The sequence below is a fragment of the Solanum lycopersicum genome, chromosome 4, assembly GCF_036512215.1.
Source record: "Solanum lycopersicum chromosome 4, SLM_r2.1".
NCBI classification, from domain to species: domain Eukaryota; kingdom Viridiplantae; phylum Streptophyta; class Magnoliopsida; order Solanales; family Solanaceae; genus Solanum; species Solanum lycopersicum.
Genome location: NC_090803.1, coordinates 48,967,593 through 48,985,808, shown reverse-complemented (window position 1 = coordinate 48,985,808; position 18,216 = coordinate 48,967,593). Strand labels below are relative to the sequence as shown.

At 36.1% G+C, this 18,216-nt stretch overlaps 1 pseudogene; it reads left to right on the top strand.

Moving 5' to 3' along the window:
* Positions 1 to 11,912: 11,912 nt before the first annotated feature.
* On the top strand, positions 11,913 to 16,764 carry LOC101263603 (cycloartenol synthase-like; annotated as a pseudogene).
* Positions 16,765 to 18,216: the final 1,452 nt, after the last annotated feature.

Sequence of the window (18,216 nt, the reverse complement as noted above, 5' to 3'; positions counted from 1 at the left end):
TGCAATTGTACTCCATGAATTCCTCTTGTATTTTTTTTGTGGTTACTGGTTTGTTATCAATGATTAAACACAATATGTTGAAAACTAATATAACTAAATGCTCACAATTGACTTTGAATTTGTTATTATCGATGCTTATACATAATCAAGTCGTACCTTTTTTCAGAAAATAAAATCATGGCTAGGTAATTGTATTTTTTTTTTTTTGACATCTAAAGTCTATTATCATCTTGTGAAGCTTTTTTCGAGTCCAACAATTGTTCGGTTGATACTTCTTCATTATTGTGATTCTTTCATTCCTCAAACGTAATTTTGTTAAATCAAGCAATAATCACAACTAGTTACAGTTAAGTAACACTAATCTAATAGTAATTTGTGAACAATGTGATGATATAGAAGATGGTGGGGGTAAGTCGAGAATTGTAGACCACAAGCCCTCGTTGCAAATGCTTCAAAATTTTGTGTATCTAAATAGAAGTAACAAAAAAAGAAAGTCTCACAAATAACATTTTGATACCCCACCATTTCCCTTGCCCACAATAGCCCCCATCCTCGCACACCTATGACACTCTCACCTCCCATAGTATACAGACAATCCGATACACTAAATTTTCACTAGGCATGACATCAAGAAAAGAATCGAATCACAAGGATCTATTGTACGCAATCTATCTTTGCATTTTCGGTAAGAGTAAGGTGTTGACTCCTTCAATGGAGATTCTGAGACTTATGCGTCAGAGAAAAAGGAAAACCAACAGTGTAAAATAAAATGTATTTTGTATTGAATTGATCTCTATCTAAGCATCATACTAATATATATACATTACTTCATACACCTGTACATCTACATGACTTAGCTACAAGAATATGCTATAACTAACTTATACTCCTAACCAACTATTATGCTACGTTAGCTGACTACTTGACTAATTACTAACTAACTGTTGTTGTATTCAATACTCCCCTCAAGCTGTATGGTGCAAATAAGTTGTGTACACTCAATTTGGATAATAGGAAATCAGGTTGAGTCCTCCCTAAACTCTTTGTCAATATGTCAGCCAGTTGCATCCTCGAAGGAACATGATCTGTCTGAATAAAAAGGCCTTCTTGTATTTTTTTCGAATAAAATGTCAATCTCTATATGCTTTGTTCTTTCATGATATGTACGATTAGCAGCAATTTGAAGTGCTGCTTTGCTATCACAAAACAATTTAACTGGTAACTCCAGCTCTACCTTCAACTCTTTGTACATGCCTATTAACCAGACAACCTTTACTACAACATTAGCCATACTTCTCTATTCTGCCTCAGCAGAGCTTCTTTACACACTGTACTATTTCTCTGAATTCTACAAAGTCAAAGAGTCTCTGATTTTATACAACAAAACCACTTACAAATCTCCTTGTTATAGGACATGTTGCCCAGTCAACATCACAATAAACTGAAAGTTGTTTAGATACCTTTGATGTCAGCATAACTCCAAATCCTGGTGCATTCTTCAAGTACTTGATTACTCTCAATGCACCCTCCATGTGTGACTTCTTAGGCTTGTGCATAAATTGGCTAAGATTCTGCACTGCGTAACTAATGTCTGGCCTTGTCATGGTGAGGTACAGTAGTTTACCAACTAGTTTCTAATTGCGTGTAGGATCACTAAGAGCCACATCTTCATGTGTATCCTGAGCTTCACTGTTCATGTCAAAATCCTAACTTGTGAACTTTTGATTAACTTCCAAAGGAGTACTGATTGGCTTGATCCATACAAGACCAAAATCTGAGATAAGATCTAAAGCGAATTTCCTTTGACTCACCATAATACCATCCTTGTTCCTTGCAATTTCAAGACCAAGGAAGTATCTCATCTCCCCCAAGTCCTTGATCTTGAAATCTGTCTGAAGCATAAGCTTTGTGGCCAGAAATAACTGAGCACAAGAACCAATGATCAAAAGATCATCCACATAAACTAGAATGAGAACCAAATCAGAACCAGAACTTTTATTGAACAGGGAGTAATCATGATGACTCTGGATGAAACCAAAACCTATAATAGCCTCACAAAGCTTTAAATTCCACTGTCGAGAATCCTGCTTTAAACCGAAGTTTAGAAACTTTGGATAACTCCCCTTAACTAAACAAACAAGGAGGAGGAACCATGTACACCTCTTCAACCAAGTCATACTGAAGGAAAGCATTAAAGACATCCATTTGGTGCAAAACCCAACCATGCATGGCAACCATAGAAAGAACAAACCCAACAATCACCTTAACAACAGGAGAAAAAGTCTCTGATAGTCACCTTCTTGTTGTGTGTACCCTTTAGCTACTAGTCGAGCTTTTTACCTCTCTACCTCACCTTGAGCATTGAAATTCACCTTATAAACCTACTTACACCCTATTGGCTTCTTCCCGGGGGAAAAGTAATCCCAAGTATGATTGTCATGTAAATCCTGCAATTCTTGTTCCATGGCTTGAAGCCAATATGTATTCTATATAGCCTCATTATAAGAAGTAGGTTCTTGTATAACAGAGAAATTGCACAAGGAGTGAAAGTAAGAAGGGGATATGGAGGCATAAGACATATATGTAGATAAAGGATGAGCAGTGGAACAAGTTTGAGAGTGTGTAGGGTTGTGAGAAGCGGTATGGGCAAAACCATGTAACCAGCCAGGAGGCTTAGAGGATCTAGTTGACCTCCTAAGATTGCTCTCAATGGTGGTAGGAGAGAAGATTAAGTAGAAGATGAGATATCTGAATTAGGAGATATACTTAAGGAAGGAGAGATAATAGACACCTCAGGCAATACCATGGAACTATGATGATCATCATAAACAAACATATCAGAACTATCAATAAAAGAAGGATCAAGAATCTCAATCTGAATATGACTGAAAGGGTATTTATCTTCTCTAAAGATGACATCTCTACTAACAAAAAAATGATTTAGTGGATAAATTATATAGCCTATACCCATTTTGTGTGGTAGAATAACCCATAAACACAGACTTAACAGATCTTGTGTCAAATTTATCACCATTGGTATTGTGGTTAACAACATAACATAATCAACACACAACTCTAAGATGTTGTAAAGAAGGTTCTCTTCCAAAAACCACAGCAAAAGGAGATTTTCCGGATAATGCAGTGGATGGTATTCTATTGATCAAATAGGCAGCATTTTGAACACAGAGACCCCAAAATCTGATAGGTAAATGAACTTGAATTCTAATAGCCGTGGAATCCTCCAAAATCTTTCTGTGTCTCCTTTCCACGACCCCCATTTTGTTGGGGTGTGTGGGCATAAGAGCTTTGATGAACAATGACTGCTGTTCTAAACAAATCACTACAATGTGAGTTAAATAATTTTGAACCATTATCACTTCTGAACACCTTGATAAAACCAACAAATTGTCTTTGTATTAGTAAAAGAAAATCTTTCAATACAATGAATATATCACTTTTGAATTTTAGGAGGAAGATCCATACCATTCTACTAAAATCATCGACTAAAGTAAGAAAATATCTATTTCCATCATAAGTATGGACCCCAAACATAACCATGAATCAAGTCAAACACATAATTGGATATATTATAACTTTGAGGAAAAGGCAACCTAGTTTGCTTAACCAAAGGACAAACTGTGCAAGGTGACAATTTAAAGGAATAGGAGCTATGTGGTATCTGCATTTGCTGGAGGATCTCGTGAGGAATATTCCTAACCATCTATGCCATAAGTTAAAAGTGTTCATTATGCTCAAAAAGTGTTCATTATGCTCAAAAATGCAGCTGAGGGAGCAACAGTAGAAGAAAAACCGTGTGACCAGTAGTATAAACGATTTTCCAGACTACCAGTCCCCTTCACCTCCCCAGTGTGAAGGACCTGCAATATACAACAATCAGGATAAAATATGATACAATAATGCAATTCTCTATTCAGTTTAGAAACTGATAACAAATTGTAGTTAAATTCTGGAATAGATAAAACATGAAAATATCTCCTTGAGTCAATTTAGATTTCCCACTGAAAGCAATAGGTGTTTGTTGGCCATTAGGCAAGTGAACTTTATTAAATTCAGTTGGAGGCATAGGTTGTGTTAGGGTAGATGTCATATGATTTGTTGCACCTGTGTCAACTATCCATCTATGACCAGATGAATTATGTACTACTGAGCAGTTAACAATACCTATAGTATCAGGTGAAGGGGAGCTATACGAACTAGAGTGATTGCCTGTGAAATCCATGTTGATGTCACTACCTCCATGACTGTGTGCCTGTATTTCCACATCCATGAGTACACATGTCAGCAGTAACATTAAATCTTGAAGATCCAGATGCATGAGATCCATGAAATCCAATATGACCATGATTGTGAGCTCCCATGTGACTGTTATCTCCAACAGACCTGTTAATGTCACTTGCAGGGTTATGATTGTGAGAAAATGACAAATTCCCATAATAAGGTCCTGCATTAGGGCCACCATACTCAGAATTAATCACAAGTGAATTATATATAATTATGAGTTAAAACATTGTGTTGCACGTTATTTCCTTCTTTCATGTTTCCTTTATACCAAGGAGGCTATCCTATAAGCTGAAAGTAATCACTCTTCATATGACCTTTTGTATTGCAATGATCACAAAAGGCATTTGGAGATTTGTATCGGGGCTTTAGTGGATGCTTAGCAATCCAAAGAGCCGTGATATCATTTTCCTCAGTTATAGCTTTCGTTACCAAAGAATTACGATCCATATCAAACCTTTCACTCTCTTCTTCAACATCATTGCATATGCCTAATTGACGTAGGTTCAAAAGTTTTCATGAGAATTTGCCTCCTAGCCTACGAGTGTGATTCATTTAATCCTCCAAGGAATTGAACCAGTCGTTGTTGTTGCAAATGCTCAACATAATCCTTTGACTTTGGACAATCACAACTCGAGAATATCACCATTGCATCATCTTCAGTCCTCAGTTTCTTCAATTTTGTAAAATAAATCGAAACAATATCGACCCCTTGTGCAATCATAACAATCTCTCGATGTAGATGGTAAATCCTTACATGAATGACCTTATCAAATCGTTCCTTCATATCCTCCCAAACTAGTGACACATCAGAAGCATACACGATGCCACATAAGAGAATGGGAGCTACAGTGTTCATAAGCCATGAGAGAGCAATTGCATTACAGGTATCCCATTGATCATGATACTTAGTCTCGAAACTCGCCCTCTTACAGGTTCCTATCACAAAACCTATCTTCCTCTTTGCTTGCAGAGCAATTCGACATGTATCTCCACCATAACCCATAACTTTTCGATCTTGTCAACTTAACGAGACAAATCACAAATCCTGGAGTATCCGATGGATGCAAGTAGAGAGGATGTGTGTAAGGAATAACGAATTTAGTTACCATTGTTGTTGATTCATTCCCTTGCTCTACCATGTTGACTCCTTGAATGGACATTCTGAGACTTACGTGTGAGAAAAAAAGGAAAACCAACAGTGTAATATAAAAGTGTACTTTGTATTGAATTGATCTCTATCTGAACATCATACTAATATATATACATTTGCTTGCATACAATTGTACATCTACATGACTTAGCTACTAGAATCTGTTATAACTAACTTATACTCCTAACCAACTATTATGCTACGTTAGCTGACTAGTTGACTAATTACTAACTAACTATTGTTGTCTTCAACATAAGGTTACACTACCTAAATTATATCCATAATTTTTTAAAAAAAGAAGTAAATAAACACTTCTCCCCATACCAAACACATGCCTAGTGTAAATGTCCAATGAAAATAAATATTTACCTACAAATCAAGGAGCAGGAATACTAGTATGAGATCATAAAATAATAAAATGTTAGTTGGTGGCATGGCAATAATCGTTAGTAAGAGTATTTTCAAAAAAAATTTTAAGAAATATTTTTTCAATTATACTTCAATTTAATTAGTATATTATCAAAAAAAAAAGATTTTTTTATTCAAGCCAGACATGTTTCCATTTATATGCCTGTTTGAGCAAAAATATTTTTAGAAAAAGCTTTTTAGAAATATTTTTTAATTCTACTTCAATTTAATTAATATAAAATTTTTATGAAATTGTGGGAATTAATAGTCTAATTTTTAAGATGCAAATTTAACACTTTTTTTATAAAATAAACTGGAGTAGAGATTATAATGTGAAAATAGAACCATTCACCAACTAAGTTAGATTTTAGGTAACCAACCAATAAGCTATGCTAAGGTAGTGCATTCAAATCTTCAAATTGAAAAAAAACATGGGTAATTAATGTGAGCATGAGAAAAGTTCGAAGAAGTTAAAAATTGTTTTGAAAGGTTTTCATTGTTATAATTGTTATTGTTACTGCTGCTGTTGTTATAATTGTTAGGGAAAATGCACAAGTACTCTTAGATTATGAATGAAATTTCAGAGACACACCTTAATTAAACTAAAACTTTATTAGAATTTTTTTTTTTTGTAATTTTGTGCACCTTTTGTCTTACTAAACATAAAAATGTCATAAAGGACATGTATGAAGGAGCCATCACTAGCATGAGAACTATAATAGGAGTAACAAAGGAGTTTTCTCCATTATTGTGGTTTACAGTAGGAATCGGCATTTAGCCTGTACTTGTTTATTCCTTGTGGTGGATGAGCTAACCAACGCAACACAACACAAGATGAGATCCCATGATACCTTGATGATCAGAGGTGTTAAAGTAGCCGAGGTAGACGTAAAATTATTTGGAAGTGTAATCATATCAGATGGAATAAGATGTCTTATTCCAATAGGTAGGCAATGTATAAATACAATAGATTTTGTGCAAACTTATGAAAGAAATTGTTAAGTTGAACAATACAATTAATTAGTTGGTTTGTTAAAAGTTTGTTAGTTAGTTTTAAAGATAGTTTCTAATTAATTCTAGTTAGTTGGAAAGATGTATATAAATAGTAGAATATCTTGTGTAAATGACCAAGTCGGTTAATACTTTTTTTTCCTCACTGTTTCTTCCATTCTTTTCTTCATCTCACAATTATTCTTTCAACTGCCATAACAATGGCAAGGTAGCTATCACTCAACATGGTATCAGAGCCACCAATACTCTAGCTGCTAGAGAGAGTTTTTTTTGTTGTTCTGCATCATTCAAATTGGACGAACAGTGGAATACCGACGTCGGAGATAATCGGAAACTATGGTGGATGCAATTAGGTCATCGGAGGTGCAAGACAACTCCAATCGAGAACAGATCGAAAAATTCACTGATATACATCCAAGGAATCCTTTATATCTTCATCCATCTGATACTCCAGGTAGCATTTTAATCCCTCAACAACTTACTGGTATAGAAAATTATACTGGGTGGAGTAATTCTATGAGAGTAGCATTGTTAGCTAAGAATAAAATTGGATTTATTGATGATACTTGTTGTAAACATCACTACAAAGGAGATCTGAATCATGAATGGGAGAGATGTAATGCTTTTGTGCTATCGTGGATCACAAACTCTGTTTCGAAGGAATTAGCAAATGGCTTAATGTTTTCATCAAATGCCCATAATGTTTGGAAGGATCTGAAAGAGAGGTTTGACAAACGTAATCTCACTAGAATATACCAGGTTCATCGCGAAATCAGTACAATGAGTCAAGGAACTTTTACAGTTTCTGAGTATTATTCCAAATTGAGAAATCTTTGGGATGAGTATGGATCATTGGTTCCTTTACCTGCTTGTGAATGTGATAAGTACAAGGTATATGCAGAACATATGGAAAACCAGAAGCTGATGCAGTTTCTAATGGGACTCAATGATAATTTTGCCCAATCAAGGAGTCAGATTCTTATGACTGTTCCAAGTCCTAGTTTAAACCAAGCTTATAATCTGATAATGCAGGATGAGAGTCAAAAGGTGCAATCTGTTTTGATATTGAATTGTGTTCTACCTGTACAGAAGCTTAATATCCTTGAGACTACTACTACTGCTACTGCTTTAGCCTCCTTACAGAATAATAAGTTCAAGCCAGAAGCTGGGGGATTGTATTGTGACTATTGCCATTTTAAAAACCATACGAAAGCTAACTGTTACAAGTTGATCGGCTATCCTCCAAACTACAAGTTTCAGAAGAAAAGAGATGTGAATGATAGGAGCTTCAGGGGTCAGAATTTTGAGAATGATAGAGTGCATGGGACCAATCGAAGAACTCAAGCAAATTTTGTGAACTGTGCTGAAAATGATCATGAAATAGGGGGACAACTTGGTGCTCCTGACATTTCTTCATTTCAAGCAGCACCAAATTTCACTCCTGAACAATATAATCATATACTGAAAATGATTGATAAAGACTCGTCTTCTCAGAATGTTGTTGCCAACATGGCAGGTATAGCTCATGAAGCCTCCTCTACATTTAGTACATTCAATGCTTGTTTTCCTACAGGTCATGATACAGTTCCTTGGGTTGTGGATACTGGAGCAACTCATCACATGGTTTCTAGCTTGGATGTTCTTTTTAGTCCAAATATGGTTTCATCTGAGTCCAGCAATGTCCATTTACCAAATGGTCAAACCACTATTGTTACTCACAGAGGTTCTGCCACACTATTTGACACCAATGACCTGCATGATGTCTTATATCTCCCTCACTTTTCTTATAATCTCTTGTCAATCTCTAAACTCACTAAAGAACTAAATTGTTGTGTTTGTTTCTATCCCAATTTTTGTCTTTTCCAGGACCTTTGCAATGGCAAGGTGAGGGGGATTGGTAAGGAAGAAGGAGGTATCTACATACTTCCATCTACCAAAAGGCCATCACTTGCCACTGTTGATCCTTCACCACCGGTTGCTACTGTTTTTCAGTCAACTGCTTCATCTACATCTAATCCATCTATGTCCAATCCATCTGATATATCTCTTTGGCATCTCAGACTTGGGCATGCTCCTGCCACTGTACTCAACAAAATTGATTTTTTGAAGCCTCACCTTCAAAATAGTATTTTTCATTCTTGTTCCATATGTCCTCTTGCAAGGCAAACTAGATTTCCTTTTCCTCATAGTGTTACAAAAACTGTATCTCCTTTTGAACTTCTTCACATGGATGTTTGGGGACCTTATAAACAATGTACTTATAATGGTCATAGATTTTTTCTTACCATTGTTGATGACTATTCAAGAATGACTTGGATTTTCTTGTTGAGATTTAAAACTCAATTCTCAGCTTCTGTCAAGAGTGTTAGATCAGACAATGGTCTTGAATTTGTTAACAACCAATGCAGTACTCTTTTCTCTTCCCTTGGGATAATTCATCAAACTTCTTGTATACACACACCCCAACAGAATGGTATTGCTGAACGAAAGCATAGACACCTTCTTGAAATAGCTAGAGCCATTAGATTTCAGGCACATATACCTCTGAAATTTTGGGGAGAATGTGTACTTACAGCCACTTTTCTCATAAATAGACTTCCTTCTTGTGTTTTAGGTGGGAAATCTCCTTATGAATTGTTTCACAAACAAGCTCCTAAACTCAATCATTTGAGAGTTTTTGGTTGCTTGAGTTATGCTACCAATTCTGTCACTTCTGATAAATTTTCTCCTAAGGCTATTCCTTCTGTGTTCATGGGATATTCAGACACACAAAAGGGATACAAGTTGTATAACATTGCTTCTGACACCTTTTTTGTGAGTAGAGATGTTCTTTTCAGAGAAACTGTTTTCCCTTTCAAACATCCCAAACACACCTTCTTGGACTCTATCCCTCCTTCTCATACTTCCTCTTTCCCATCATTTTCAGGTGGTTATCCACATCCTGCAGATGATATTTTTCCTTCTCCCACTGCTTCACCTTCTTCTGCATCAATCCCTTTTGACTTTCCTTCTCATACTCTTGAAGTTTCACACATTATACCTTCATCTGTTCCTACACATTCTACATCCAATACTTCTATTACTACTTCATCACCTAGAAAGTCTTCTAGAACAGTTAGGCCCCCCATTTGGCATACTGATTATGTCACCACTTCTAAAACTCCTCATTCTATCTCTAATTTCCTGAACTACACCTCCATACATCCACATTATTATGCTTACCTTTCAACCTTTTCTTCTTTCCCTTCTGAACCCTCTTCCTTTGATCAAGCTGCACAACATAGTGGTTGGATCCAGGCTATGAATCTTGAAATTCAGGCTCTCACTGACAACCACACCTGGGGAATTGTTGACTTACCTGCAGGTAAACATCCCATTGGGTGTAGGTGGGTGTACAAAGTCAAGTATAAGGCTGATGGTAGTGTTGAGAGGCTCAAAGCTCGACTTGTGGCTAAGGGGTTTACACAACAGGAAGGTTTAGATTATCATGATACTTTCTCTCCGGTTGTTAAAATGGTAACTGTGAGATGTGTTATTGCCTTAGCTGCTCAGTTCAATTGGACTCTTTGTCAAATGGATGTTTACAATGCCTTTCTTCAGGGTGATTTGTTTGAAGAAGTTTACATGACTCTACATCCTGGTTTTGGCAGCCAGGGGGAGAATAAAGTGTGCAGGCTGCTTAAATCATTATATGGTTTGAAACAGGCCAGTAGACAGTGGAATTTAAAGCTTACTACTGCACTTATACAGTCAGGGTTCACTCAAAGCAAACTGGATTATTCCTTGTTTACAAAGAAGGATACAACTGGTGGCATGGTTATCATTCTTGTGTATGTAGATGATCTTTTAATTACAGGAAATAATGAGGTGTTAATTCAGGAAGCTAAAGATATTCTACATCATAATTTCAAAATGAAGGACTTAGGAGAATTGAGGTATTTTCTTGGAATCGAATTTGCAAGATCTAAGAAGGGTATATTAATGAATCAGAGAAGATATGCTTTAGAGTTGGTGGCAGAATGTGGTTTATCTGGTGGCAAAGTAACCACAACTCCACTTGAACAAAATCAGAAGCTTACAAGTCTTGAATATGACAAACAATTCAATCTCACTAATGATGCTGAGCTAGATGACAGGAGAGTATATCAGAGGTTAATTGGGAGACTTTTGTATTTGGCCATGACAAGACCTGACATTTCTTTTGCTGTTCAACACTTGAGTCAATTTATGCATGCTCCTAAGAAGTCACACTATGATGCAGCATTACATGTTGTAAGATATATCAAAGGACAACCTGGTTTGGGATTATTGATGAGTAGTAAGAAAACAGGAAAGATTGATGCCTTTTGTGATGCAGACTGGGAATCTTGTTCATTGTCAAGAAGGTCAGTAACAGGTTTTGGAATCAAGTTTGGAGAATCTCTGATTTCATGGAGATCCAAAAAACAAAGTACAGTCTCCAGAAGTTCAGCAGAAGCTGAATACAGGAGTATGGCGACAACTGTAGCAGAGTTGGTATGGTTACAAGGTTTATTGCAGGAGCTTGGAGCATCAGTTGAGCTGCCAATGGAGTTGCACTGTGATAACAAAGCAGCAATGCAAATTGCTTCCAATCCCATGTATCATGAGCGAACAAAACATATAGAGATAGATTGTCACTTTATCAGGGAAAGGTTGCAAGATGGCATGGTGAAGACAGAGTACATAGCAAGCAAAGATCAGATGGCAGATATTTTCACCAAAGCGTTGGGGAAACAACTGCATAGTGATATGTTGTTCAAGTTGGGAATGTTGGATATCTTCCACCATCCAACTTGAGGGGGAGTGTTAAGTTGAACAATACAATTAATTAGTTGGTTTGTTAAAAGTTTGTTAGTTAGTTTTAAAGATAGTTTCTAATTAATTCTAGTTAGTTGGAAAGATGTATATAAATAGTAGAATATCTTGTGTAAATGACCAAGTCGGTTAATACTTTTTTTTTCCTCACTGTTTCTTCCATTCTTTTCTTCATCTCACAATTATTCTCTCAACTGCCATAACAATGGCAAGGTAGCTATCACTCAACAGAAATAAAAGATGATTCCTGTGATTCTGCTAGTGAATCTGCTAATTCCTACAAATCTACTATCTAAAAAAGGCTATGTATTCTACTAGGAATCAAGTCGATATACATTCTATAACAGGAAGAAAGTTGTCTTGATCCATACAGTAGTGAGGATAGGGCACAATCGAGAAAAAAAACCTATATAGGAAAAGAAATACCTAGTTGTTGAAAATGTGTTTTTGTCATGTTAGAACTTTTAATTCACACAATGTTCTTTCAAAGAGTTGTTTCAGATTTATGAACATTAGAAAATATAAGGAATTTCTTGAACTTCCAATTTTATCGAGGACATGATCCTGGATAAGAGGATATGGACGTCGAGGATTAGTGTAGAAGGTTAGTAGGTAGTGGCACTGTCTAGATTTCCTTATCAGTGTAATTAGTAAAATTTTCTCCTACTTCGTTATACTTCTTATTATTACCTGCTTTTACTTTTTCTTTGATTATCGTATTATTTGTTGGTGTAACTGATATTCTTTCATGTATGCTCTTTTCTTTCTTGTTTGTTATGATTTACTTGAGCCGATGATCTATCAGAAACAGAAAGGTTGCGTACACACCATCTCACCAGATCCCACTTGGAGATTCTACTGGGCATGTTATTGTATAATATTCGCCTAAGATCAATTTAAATAGAGTAACATGGTCAGTGAAGATTCATAAAACTGGCTGCAACTTATTTGGGACTGAGGAGTAGTTACTATTGTTTTATAAGTAAGTTCTTGTCTAGTCTTATCTTCTTAATTAGAGATAGAGTATAGTAGTTTTAAGAGTCTTGAACTTGTTCAGAACTAATTTTCCTATTAATAGGACTGGACTCATTTTTGTTTTGGCTTGATGTATAACACTATGAATTGATTTCTCTATAACGATATACCTACTATAGTCCTACAAGGTGGGGTTTGGAGATGATAGAGTGTACGTAGATCTTACCTCTACCTTAGAAGCAACGGAAGTACCAAAAAAAAAAAAGATAATAACAAAAACAACAGATAGTAACAGGCTAGAAACTACAACAAAACGACATGATAATCGAGGTACAAAGAACAACAAACAGTAACAGAAATCGAAGGACAAGAAACTATAGGGGCAATACTACAACAATTAATATGAACAGACAAACTTGATTTATCTCTCTTTATTATTTTTCTTTCTCATTCTCCTATTTCTCTCTATTCTTATATTGTTCTCCCTTCTCCATTCTGGTGCTACATCATATATTCTTCCCTTTCCTTTTTGTGTTAACTGACCTCTCATGTGCAGGTTTTAAATATGCTTTGTTGCTGGGTTGAAGATTCCAATTCGGAAGCTTTGAAGTTGCATCTTCCACGATTATATGATTATCTATGGATTGCTGAAGATGGAATGAAAATGCAGGTCTAGATTCTAATAACATCAGTTCATCATATTCATGTCTGTAACTTCAAATTTGCTTGTTCACCAAAAGTACGACTGTTCAAGAATTTATAGATGTCTGCATTGGCAGAATTTCTTCAATTCCCACCATCGTTGTTCTGATATTAATTGTTTTGACATTTTTTGCCTTATTTCTAGTAGTCTAAAGATGATGTGAATGCTAAATTTCAGGGATATAATGGAAGTCAATCATGGGATACTTCTTTTGCTATTCAAGCAATCATTTCAACAGACCTTGTTGAAGAATATGGTCCAACTTTGCGAAAAGCACATACGTTCATGAAAGACTCACAGGTAAGGCCTTTGTTCATTAGCATATACGTGTCACCTTTTCCTTATATATCTACATTTTTATCTCGGGTGTTGGTGTTCATTGCTAGATTCTTTCTTTTGCATAAAGGTGTTAGATGATTTCCCAGGTAATATTTATTTCTGGTATTGACATATTTCAAAAGGGGCTTGGCCTTTCTCTACTGCAGATCATGGTTGGCCTATTTCAGATTGTTCTGCGGAGGGACTAAAAGTAGGCATTTTTGTTAAACCTTAATGACTCGTTGAGACATTTTCATTTGTCGTAATCTAATCTCTCCGTGCCATTTCTATCAGGCATGCCTTCTACTCTCTAAGCTATCTGTGGAAATTGTTGATGAACCATTGAAGGCAAACCGTTTGTATGATGCTGTAAATGTTATGCTGTCATTACAGGTAAAAACATTTTTTCTTGTAATCTGAAATATGCTTTTTTTCTCCTTAGATCAACCTTTTGATTAGGGGTTAGCATCATTCAGCTTGTATTGGTTTCCCAGAAGTCCCATTCAGCCTTTTAGTTTCTATTTGTCGATTTTGTATAACTAAAATCAAATTGTAGTAGATTCAGTTCAAAACAGTTATGTTCGGTTAGGTCTTTCAGTTCTTAGCTTGACAAATTGGGATTTTTCCAGACCAAAATATGGGTCTCGCAAATAATTTTTGATACTACATTGAGCCGAGTTCATGAGGAGCTCACAATGTTGCTCTTCTCTGACAGCTTAACAAACAAGAGTGGCCAGTAAAGCTCCGCTGTCACATTAGCCACTTTCATGATTGTAGGGATTATCTTCCTATTACAAAAACTTGTAAGTAGAAGAAATAATAAAACGTAAAAATGCATCAACAAAAAATCAGAGGAACAACAATATAGTATGAAAGCTTACAGTGCTGGGGGTGTCTTCATCATTGAGAACTAAATAAGAATTCATGCAAGCGTCATCTTCTGCACAATCCTACTATGTAAATGCATCAGTTAGGGGTTCACCGTGACAGTAAAATTTCTGCCAATATGAGATGAAAATGATTCTTGACAGTTACAGTTACATCAATTGCATTTGGTTTTTCTAATACTCTTGAAACCTCACATTCATTTGAATTATTAATGACGTCTTTTCTATGATGTGATCTGCAGAATCCTGACGGTGGCAATGGGACATATGAACTGTCAAGGTCATATCCATGGTTGGAGGTATTCAATTAGGCAAATAACATTAGTTCCATGTCAAGGATTTTTTGTTTTTACATCAAGGAACACAATGATATCTATAATCTACTTAGTTTGTTTTAATTGTTCATTTATGTAATCCATTTGCACCAACCTGACTTTTTATTTCTGTGCACTAATTTGTCTTTTTATAGCATTTGATGTTTCAGCAAAGTTAATATTATTTTTGCCGTCCGTCCACTAGAGCAAATAGTTGCTTGTAATCTCTTCCTTTTATCAGTTATCACATTTCTCAAGGAAAACAGGATGGTAATCCTCAAAGTTTAGGGTATCTGATGTCAAAGTCCAACAGTTTCAGATTACCTGGTTGTTTAAGTACTGGGAACTTAAATGCTTCATGCAGATACCCAGGGATGTGGGGAACTGCATTATCATGTCTCAACATAATGACAGATCTTAGCATAGGGCGACTCTAGGAGTCTGAAGTGCGAACTTAGATCCCCAGATTCATTTAGATATATTAGTTGTTTTGCTAATATAGGTGATTTCTGATTAAGAATATAAATAAGGCACGACTTGCATGTTTTTTGATTCTTTTGCTTAGATTAGTCCTTCTATGCAAATGCAAGTCCTTTGTTAATGTTGCATTGTGTTTTCCTCCTTCAGATAATCAACCCTGCTAAGAAGGTAAAAGTCATTCATACAGTGTGTTGGAATATATGCGTCCACTACCAGTCAACGGACCAGGTCCCTTGACACAGCAAGAACAGTACGGAAGATTAAACAATAAGAAGAACACAACACAAGCAGTTTACGTGGAAACCTCCTTGCTCAAGGAAGTAAAACCACAACCTGTTGCACAGGATTTACAACCGTCTTCACTAATCTTCTCAAGCAAAAGTGAAACCCGGTTATAATCAATGTGAGAAAAAGTTATTAATCTCACGATCAAGTAATCTACCTATTACTTGAAGATCCTAAGCGGATACAACACCGCCCACTAAGCTATCACTCCTAGATAACTTAGAATTTGCTAAGCGGATACCACACCGCCCACTAAACCACCTAACTCTAAATGACTTAGAATTTGACTAAGCAACAAAACAATGTTGCCCACTAAATCAATTAACCTTAATTGATTTAGACTTTTACAAACCCAAAACAAATATCTGAATCCTTTATAGATTAGGAACATGTTTAAAATGTAAGTACATACACAGAAAGCTCTAAATACAACAAAGATTCTTCTTTACTCTATCAGGTCCTTCTGTTGAGTTGAGCAGTGTTCTTCCTTGAAGATGACCTTCTGTTCAAGCTTCTGAATATTCAGAGAAAATCCAAGATTAATTTGACAAGTCATGAATTTGTGTTTGTTGGAAAGATATAATATAATTTCCCACAAATTCGTTGAAGTCATCCCATTGGCTGAAGGCCTGCTGTTGGAAAAGTTGTGCACCTACCAAATCAAAGATGACAGCTTTTCTGACAGCTGTCTTTTTGTCCTTTTCACGTCGTAGTCTTGCGGGGACCAGGTCCCTTGCTTGCGGGGGCCAGGTCCCTTGCTTGCGGGGGCCAGGTCCCTTGAAAACTTCTTTGTGAGTTCATTGAAAGGCAAACCTCTTCCATTCTGAATGGTTTAGTACGCTGGCTCCTCACCTACCACTGACAGGACAACTTTACAGTTGTACACCATTTTGTATCAGATGGAGAGAACTCTGCCTGGGACCAGGTCCCTGCATTTGTGAGATACTGAAACATACAATCTCGTCTGCTCTTCTTATTGGTGTAGGACACTGCACTTTTCACCTATCACCTGACATGACAACTTTTACGACTGTACCCCATTTGTTTAACCAGGTCCCTGCATTTGTGAGGATCATCAAAACACCTAGAATATAACATTTTCTCCCTTTTTGATGATAGCACACAAATATACCTCACACTGAGTTTATCATTCATCTCATTGTCAGCAGTTCCAATAACAAGGATTTGGTTCCTTGTTAGATCGATAAGTTTGTTAAATCATCAAAACATCATACCAAGTTCGAGCTATCATCTTAACTTGCTACATTTATTGCCTCAGTTGATGAAAGAGCAATTGAATATTGCCTTTTAATTCCACATGAGTGAAGATCAGCGCATAACATAATTCACTCTTGAGGTACTCAATTTATCAGCTTGATACTTAGCATAATCAACAACACCATGTACTATAAATCAAAAAGTCTCCCAATGGACAAAATAGGACCAGATCCTCTATCTTCTTCAGATGAGTTAAGATTTTCTCAGCGGCCTTCAAAATATTTTCCTTTGTACACGATTAGAGTCTTTGAACCCGATTGATCAGCATCCAGCTTCTAGTTAGTGCCCAAGAAAGTATGAATTGTCTATACACCCAAAATATGAAACCCTTTCAGCAGCTTATTTGAACTGGTACTAGGTTCTTTCTTTGATCAGACATCAATGACCCCTGAATGTTGTGCTATCTTTTTCTCAGTAGCTAAGCACCTATGACCGTATTCGACTGGTCCGTGCTTAGAGCTTCAATGAAGATGTCATCCACTTGATTTTCCTTCTTACAAAGCTTCATGATAACATTATCCCTCTTTATCATTGTCTTAACTTCAATTATTTTACGCTGTTTGAATAGCTCATTAACGTGCTTTTATGGACAACCGAGGGTACCTTTCAAGGTGTTCTAAATCTGTATCTCAAAGAAGAAATTTAATACTTCCATTATGCTTATTTCAACATTCACTTTCAATGAGTGAAATAGAAATAAGATCTTCACACAACACCTCAAAGATTGCCTCAAAGATGACATCATCAATATGTACCTGAATGATTAGCATTTCCTTGCATATTGAATTCAAAGAGAAGAGTTTTTGACAATTTTACCTCTCTTGAAGACATTGTTGAGGAGCAACTTGGACAACCGATCATCTTGTTGGGGAACCGACTATCAGAGTTTGCTTCTTTCAAACTGAGCTTGATTAGCTTCTTCATTCTTACCTTTAAAATTCACATTATCAGTTTGAACTACATCATCTTTATTCAGCACTATCTAGAGGACTAGGTCCCTCATCAGGTTTATCATCTGCTTTGAGATTGTTGGATTCATGAAGATGATGTTCTTCATTAAGCTCACTATTTAAACCATCTCTCTGATTATGAAGCAAATCTTCTATCTCAGGAACTTCTTTCCTTGCAACTTCTAAAATCTTCTAGACTCATCAATAAACACATGACCATTTTTAGTATACCCCTGATAAGCCTTCCTTGAGGAGGAGTGTACCACAATTATTCTCATCAATATTGAGATCAATCTGAATATCATCATTATGGACACAC